General features: G+C 32.3%; 1 protein-coding gene across 8 annotated transcripts in view; it reads right to left on the bottom strand.

The window, feature by feature from the left end:
• The window catches only part of TBCK (TBC1 domain containing kinase), a 223,839-nt gene that overhangs the window by 61,035 nt on the left and 154,673 nt on the right, over nucleotides 1-8,131 (bottom strand). Inside the window, exon 24 of one of the 8 annotated variants that reach the window (XR_015250307.1) lies at nucleotides 6,319-6,410. The exons of the other annotated variants lie outside the window; for them this stretch is intronic. The gene's annotated coding sequence lies outside the window, so the exon portion shown is untranslated. The remainder of the gene's footprint in view (nucleotides 1-6,318; nucleotides 6,411-8,131) is intronic. 8 annotated transcript variants of the gene reach the window in all.

The raw sequence follows: 8,131 nt of genomic DNA, 5'->3' as shown, positions 1-8,131 counted from the left end.
AATCCAATATCGCTGGTGTCTTTCTAAAAAGAGAAATGAGAAATTTGGATACACAGACAGACATTCACAGAGGGAAGTTGATGTGAAGACATACAGGGAGATGGCCATGTGACTGGAATGATATTTACAAGCCAAGGAGCACTAAGGAGTATTGGCAAACACCAGAAGCTAGAAGAGACAAAGGATTCTCCCCTTTAGCCATAAGAGACTGAATGGATCTGCCAACATCTTGATTTTGGATGTTTAGCCTCCAGAAGTGTGAAATGATGAATTACTGTTGCTTTAAGCAAAATGATGATGATGATGATGATGACGATGATGAAGATGATGATAAAGATTAGGCTAGTTGAAGTTTAAAGAAGAGAGAGGAACAAAAATGGATTCAGGAAATTACTGTTAGGAAAGATGGCAAGCTTGATTAAAGTGATGTCATGAGAGAGTGAAGTTAATAGTATTTATGAATAGGGCTTTTTGACTGCATTTGGAATGAAAGGCAGAAGTCAAGTATGAATCTAGATACTGACTTGAACAAGTAGGGGAATGAAAATGGTGGTTACTGATACAGAGAATGCTGGAGGTTTTCAAGGGGAAAAATAAATTAGGTTTTGGACATGTTCAATTAGAGGTTGCTTGTGAAACATCCAAGTGGAGTGTTGAGTAGGCATTGGATATAAGAGTCTTCTAGAGCTAACAAGAGAAGCTGGAGCTGGAGGTAATAACTGGAAGCCATGGTAACTACACACTGCAAGTATAGAAGACTGTGTAATATCTTTCTTGTGAGAGAACAGAAGGAGGACGACCCAGAACACTGAGGAATAATACCATATTTATACAGAATCCCAAGGAATACCATATTTAATGACATAAAAGGACAGGTGGAGACAGTGAAGGATAATGAGTGGAGGAGACAGAGAAAAAAGGAGATTGGGGTGTAAAAAAACTCAGGAAAAATAATGTTTGAAAAATGAGAAGAGTCAACTGTCCTGAAGGTTCTTAAGAGATCAAATGAGATCAGGACTGAAAAAAATAACTTGTGATATCTGCCAGGAAGATGGAGAAAGCAGTGCATGGAGAAAGAGTGGAGAAAGTGTATATAAGACAGGTGTCATATAGGGTGTGTGTGTGTGTGTGTGTGTGTGTGTGCGCGCGCGCGCGTGCACGTGCGCACATAATGGAATAATTTAGCCATGTAAATAAAAAACTATTGTAGAATGGTAATATTCTGTCTTTAGATCTGCATGTAATTGAGACAATAATGTGATAATCTTGCAATCACCTATTCCTTTTTTAAGGATGTAAGGACATTTATCACCAAAAATTTAAGAATTTGCCCAGGAATTTTAATTCATCTCTCAGGTATAAATAATGAATTGAATGATAACTGAATAATCTGGTAATGTCCTAATTATGGTAAGTGGATTAAAATGTAATGACTATTATAAATGATAAACAGAAGATTACATGTGAAGAAAACAATCAGCTGTACTATTAAACACTAAGAAATAACAAATAATAGTAAGCCTTTATCCATTAAGCTTCACTTTCTTTAGTATGATGGGTAATAGATATGCCTTTATGTAATTTTATCCTAAATAGTCCTTGATGAAGTATCCGACTCTGATGTCAGTTATTCACTTCCTTAACTTTAGAAACAAGTTCTCATTAGTTCTATCTAACTTATACTAACAGAAATAAAAACCTGACTTAGTTTAGAGAGAGATTAAAAAAAAATCTCTGATGATCAGCTCTGCTTAGGAAACACTACTTATATAAATATTCTCTTTTTAACATACAGACTTCAGAAATCTTGCTGATGTAATTATTGTCCTCTGAACTAACTAAGGCATTCCTTGACAAAGACTAAGAATTTCCACTAACACCATTCTTCTCAGTACAAGGGCTCGAAATTAGTTAAAACAGAGAACTAATAAAATTAACTGAAGTTCATAAAGTTCAAGGATATGTCTTTCTGGCTTTGCCATTTCTTTTGATCTTCTCCTTCAGCAACTTATATAGCCTTATTTTATAAATATGAAGTTATATATTTTCCCATATGATATTTATGACAGAGTACAACATATTTTTGAAAGGGCAAAAGTCAATATAAAATGTAATAAAATGTAATAAAAATTAAATATGACTTGCACATATAATATGATAGTATCATTAACAAGGAGGAAGGATTTCTGGTAGTCTTAGACTGTAGAATTCAAGAAAGGTGTATTCAAAGTAAAAGATGGTTGGATGTATGATTAGAATAGCTACATTAAGTTCTTAAAATATAATTTCAGGTCTGTGTATTTAAGAATTCCTTTATTTTATGTGAATAATTACAACTACCCAGCTTCTTTTAACTCCTAAGAATTTAATATTCATAAAGTTACAAGTTGTGTATTATTGTGAAATCTTGGTCCCTACATACCTAATACACCAGAATATTAGTAGTAAAACTCCACAGTGTTGCAAATTCTCTTGTTAGCAGAATTAATGTGACCAATTCCAGTGAATGGGCTCTTTACCAAAGTTCAGTATGCATTAGAAAGAATAAGTAAAACAAAATTAGGTAAATATAAAATATTTTTATTTTCCATACACCTTTTATTAGGGTGGTGTTGAAACTGCTCATGGTGATAAAAAAGGAATTCTTGATCTCCTTTACTTATTTACATAAGTAAGTATATCTTTCAAAGGCTCACTGAAATAAAATGAGTTGATAAGGATGATCAATAAATATCTAATATATGTAGGCATTATGAATGTGTTGAGAAAAATATCCACTTTAGCTGTATCCCATAGGTTCTGATATGTACGGTTTTCATATTATTTTCTAGATACTCTAGAACTTTCATGGAATTTTTCCTTATCAGAAGAATAAAAAGTTGTTTACTTTTTTTGGCTTGTTTATTTTTATGTATTTTTATCTTATTTTTTAAAAGTTTATTTATTTTGAGAGAGACAGAGACAGCAAGAGTTGGGGAAGAGCAGAGAGAGAGGGAGACAGAGAATCTCAAGCAGACTCTGCACTGTCAGCAAGGAGCCCAACACGGGGCTCAAATTCATGAAACCATGAGATCATGACCTGAGCTGAAACCAAGAGTTGGATGCTTAACGGACTGAGCCACCCAGGCACCCCTGCTCCTTTATTTTTAATTTCCAAGTAGTAAGAAGTTTTTACTTTTATTTCTCTTACTTTCCAATTTGACTGACTAATGATTTGAAGAATGTTGTCTGTATTATTTGCAATTCTTAAAATTTACCGAAATTTACTTGTAGCCTAAAATGTGGTCTTTTTTTTTTTTTTTTTTTTTTTGGTGAAAGCATTATGATCACTTGAACAGGTTTATTTGAGTACAGATGTATAACCATATCTTAAAAATAACATCTGTGGGTGCCTGGGCGGCTAAGTCAGTTGAGTGTCCAACTCTTGATTTGGGCTATGGTCATGATCTCATGGTAATGGGTTGGGGCCCTGAGCATCATTAAGACTAAGATTGCTTAAGATTCTCTATTTCCCTCTCTCCTCACCCCTCCCTCACTCATGCATGTGCACTCTCCCTCTTTCTCTCTCTCAAAAAACAAAAACCAATCTGTCCAACAAGTATTATACAGATACAGCAATAGCAGTGTCTTTTTATCACATGTAGGTAGTAGCAATATGAAGACTTAAGAATTGAAGGACTTGGATCTATTTTGCAAAAGCTGCTAACTGATTCTATGATATTTTGAATCTCAAAGTGACAATGGAAGACAGTAGCAAAAGTACAATGTAGTAGCTTTCACTGTGGTGATCCTATGTACTATCAAAAATAATCTAAATCTGACAAAAAAGCATATATAACCAAACAGAAAACAACAAATTTAATTCTAAAGATGGCCTTTGAAAAAACACTCACATTCACAATAGTTTCATTGGATTCAAGAGATCTAATGCCTCCAATATAGTTTTCCTCTAGTGTGACTATAAATTTGAGGAACTAAAAATCACACATATAATCCTATTGCTTTCTAAAGCTAATATTAAGATTGAGTCAGCAGCAGTTTGGTTTTTTTTGTTTTTAAATAAATTCATCAACAGTTCAATGGTGGTGATAAGGCATGGTGAAATATCTCAGTTGAGGAATTGTAAGACTTTCCCACCTTCCCCAAATCTTATGGTCAAAGCACTAAGTTATATTGCTCACTCCCAATTAATGTTTACACATTTACCTTAAATATTTACACTTAAAATGTAGATTGGTGAAAGGACAGGAAGAAAAGATTGGTAAAAGGTATTGACAATCCATAAATTATTCATATATCTTAAAGTTCGGTGGTGGGAGACACAACCTTTGTTACACATTGAGAAACACTATACATATATTATTCCTCTACTCGCAGGGAAAATAATGTCAAGATGAACTTTCATAGCTTATATCACAAAAATTTTCCCCCAATATACAAAATTATTAATTTAATGCTGAGAATATATTTTTTCCAACCTTAAATGTTCCCTTGAGTGTGTAATTTTTCCATTCCTCTCCCATTCTTCTCTCCCCATCCCAATTCCTCTATAGTTTAATTTTCAACATGATAAATGTCAAAATCCACCTATTTTCAACCTACTAGTTCATTTACTTATTATAAGTAGGAATTTCAAACTACATTGTTTAAAAAATCCATTTCATTCTATTCATCAGTTACACACACACATACATATATACATATCTTTATACAAATCTATATACTTATATATATTGAAAGAGATTTACACATAAATTTATCTAGCTATGTATTTTTTTAAATTAGTAAGCTGTGGTCAGAATTGTGAAGTAGAATTTTAGCTATTTAAAGTAAAGTTGATGGGAAAGACATTGGCACTAGATGAAATAATTCTTTTGGCAATTCTTTAGTGGTTTCCAGATCAAAATAGTATTAAAACTAAGAAGTAAAGGTCAGAATGAAATCTTAAACTGAAATTACTGAGGTAAAAATGCCAGAATGATTCCTTCTTTGGAAAGCCAGCCTCCCTTTCCCTTACTCCTGCCCTTACTGTTTGTAGTGACTTCTAAATGTAAAGTGATAGTAATAAAGCTAGCTAGCAATGCTGAGCAGAAATAAAATACCAGAACATCTCTTTTGTACATTTTATTCAGATATAGAAGGTTGTCATAAAATTCTTGGGTAAGTTTTCAAAGTTTAAACATTTAATCCTTAAGTATTAAAACATGCAATATTAATTGTTAAAGTGTTGAGTGCTTATTATATATTAGAGACTGAACTAGGTACTCTGCACATACCATTCTTAAAACAATTCTGCAAGGTAGGAATTATTGTAATTATGCTCACTTTTATAAATAGGAGATTAGAGCAATTATAAAAATTAAAAGATTATAAAACCAAAGGAGCAGGGTGAAATTTAAAACCAAGTCCATTTAACAGCAAAGCTCATGCTTTTTCTAGGGGTCTACTTCAGGAAATAAATATGATAGATGCATGTATAAGTTAATGTTAACTAGAGTTTTCTTCCTATAGTTATTTTCAAGTTTCCATTCTACTAGTCAGAGGGCAGTTTGTATTTTGATTTTAAAAGGCCCTGTTGGGATGAGCACTGGGTGTTCTATGTAAGCCAATTTGACAATAAATTCTATTCTTTTTAAAAAAGCCATTTTTTATCTGTTTAGATTCTGACATTGATATATAGTATATAAATCTGAATTGTGATTATCCTAAATTTAGTGAATATGTTTTTATAGTGCATGCATACATTATTTTTTTGCATCTACTTTCTATTGTATTAAACATTTAAATCTGAACCAAGAGGGCTTCAAATAAACAATAGGATGGAAAAAGGGGACAAAATTTCAGATAAAATGTAAAAAAAATTAAAATATTTTGAAAAAAGAATTATATAAATATAAAAATCAGACAAAATAGATACTTTAAAAAAGGATTCTGATAAAATAAGTATGGTATTTTAGATGGGCAATTTTAAGAAACCCATAAACTCATATAAAAATTGACTTAAGAAGAATGAACAATCAAATACTCCCTAATTAAAAGACAACGGGCTCAGATGGTTTTATAGACAAGTTTTACTGCATCTATAAGAAATAAAATCCCTTTCATACAAACTGATTGGACAGTAGAAAGAAGGAGGGAGAAATATAATCTTAATATTAAAGACTAACAAGGATAGACTGAAAATTATAAACTTATCTCACTTAAAATTCAATATTAGCAAATCAAAATAGTCAGTATTTCTTTTTTTTGTAGTGACCTGCTAGAGTCTACCTCAGGAATGCAATTATCATAAATTTTAATAATGTTATACATTATTACCTTAAAGGAGGAAAATAGATGATCCTAGTCAATCCTCACCAGTAGAATAAACATCTGATCAAATTCAACACTCATTCATGGTAATTACTCTACTGTGAGAAAAAGAAAGGGAAACTTTTCCATATAGAAAAAGAGGGGAAATTCATCACCCAAATACAGTAGTTATCAAAAACATCAAACTTAATGGTGAAATTAGAAGAATTTTTATTAAATTCAAGTATTAAAAAATCTACCCACTCTTCTAACTTCTAACTTACTTCATACTATAGGTCTTGCTCAATGCAATAAAACAAAAAAAATCAAAGATGTATTAATAAAAGTAGTAACTAGAAAGTATGATTACATCAGCTTCATAAGCATCCAAGAGAATCCACAATCTATTAGATTTAAAAAAAAGAATCAATTCCAAAATATTTATTTACTCAAAGGAGTTGAAAATTTTGTCCACACAAAAATTGCTCATGGATGTTCATGAAGCTTTGTGTATACTTGCTAAAACTTAGAAGAACTAAGATGTTATTCAGGAGGTGAATGGTTAAAAAACTGATACTCCAGAAAATGAACCATTATTCAGCACTAAAAAAATGAGCTATCAAGAAATGAAAAGACACAGAGGAAACTTAAATGCATATTACCGACTGAAAGAAATCAACCTGAAAAGACTACATACCGTATGATTCTAACCCTATGACATTCTGGAGAAGGAAAAACTATGGAAACAGTAAAAAGATGTGTGTTCCTAGTGTTTGAGAGAGAGGGCAGGAGGAATAGGTGGAACACAGTGTATTTTTTAGGGCAGTGGAACTATTCTGTACACCATAATGATGCATACACGCCATCATACTTTTGTTTAAACCCATAGAGTGTACAAGGCGAAGAATGAACCCTAATATAAACTATGGACTTTGAGTGATAATAATTGTCAAGGTAGGTTTATCAGTTGTAACAAATGTACCTCTCTGTGGGGGATGTTGATAATGGGGAGACTATGCATGTGTGGGAGCAGGGAGCACGTGAGAAATCTCTGAACTTACTGCTCAATTTGGCTATAAACCTAAAACTGTCTAAAAAATAAATTCTATTAAAAACATAAATCAAACAAGTTTGCTAACTATACAATGAATCTAAAATAAATAATAATCTTTCTATTATACTGGTAATAACCACAAAACATAATAGCATAAAAGATATTATGTATAAAACAATATAATGTATTCATTATGATCAACTAACAATCTCTAAATCCATATATTAAAATTAATTTCTACCTTTCAACCTGCTTCTCCTACAGTCTTCCTTAATCAGTAAATGAAAACATCAAAACACTATTCTTCTAGTCTAGGCCCCAAATTCTGGATTTATCCTTGATTCCTCTATCTATGTCTCATAATCAATCAGCACAATCTCTTGGATTTGTGTTCAAAATATGTCTGATTACTTCTCATCCCCTCCACCGCTAGACCTTTGGATACAAATCACCATACTTTCTCCTGGGTCTCCATTTTGCCTTTGTCCTTCTATTGTCTCTTTTCCACACAGTAGCCCAAATAATCCTTTCACACATAAGTCAGATAATGTCACAAATCTGCTCAAAATCTTAGAACAGCTTTGCCTCTCATTTGGCATAAAATCAGTTTTTGGAATTGTACAAGATCTTACCCACTGATATGTCTCTAAGTTTATCACTTTCCACTCCCATCTTCACTCATTACATTCTATACATAGTCTCCTTACTGTTCCCCTATAAAGTATGCTACCTGCACTTGCAAGATGGCACATGTCAGTATGAGAGTGACTCATAATGGATACAGAG

This window comes from Puma concolor, chromosome B1, assembly GCF_028749965.1.
Source record: "Puma concolor isolate L17-30 chromosome B1, mPumCon1.1.hap2, whole genome shotgun sequence".
NCBI lineage: Eukaryota > Metazoa > Chordata > Mammalia > Carnivora > Felidae > Puma > Puma concolor.
This window is presented reverse-complemented; position numbering and strand designations above follow the sequence as displayed.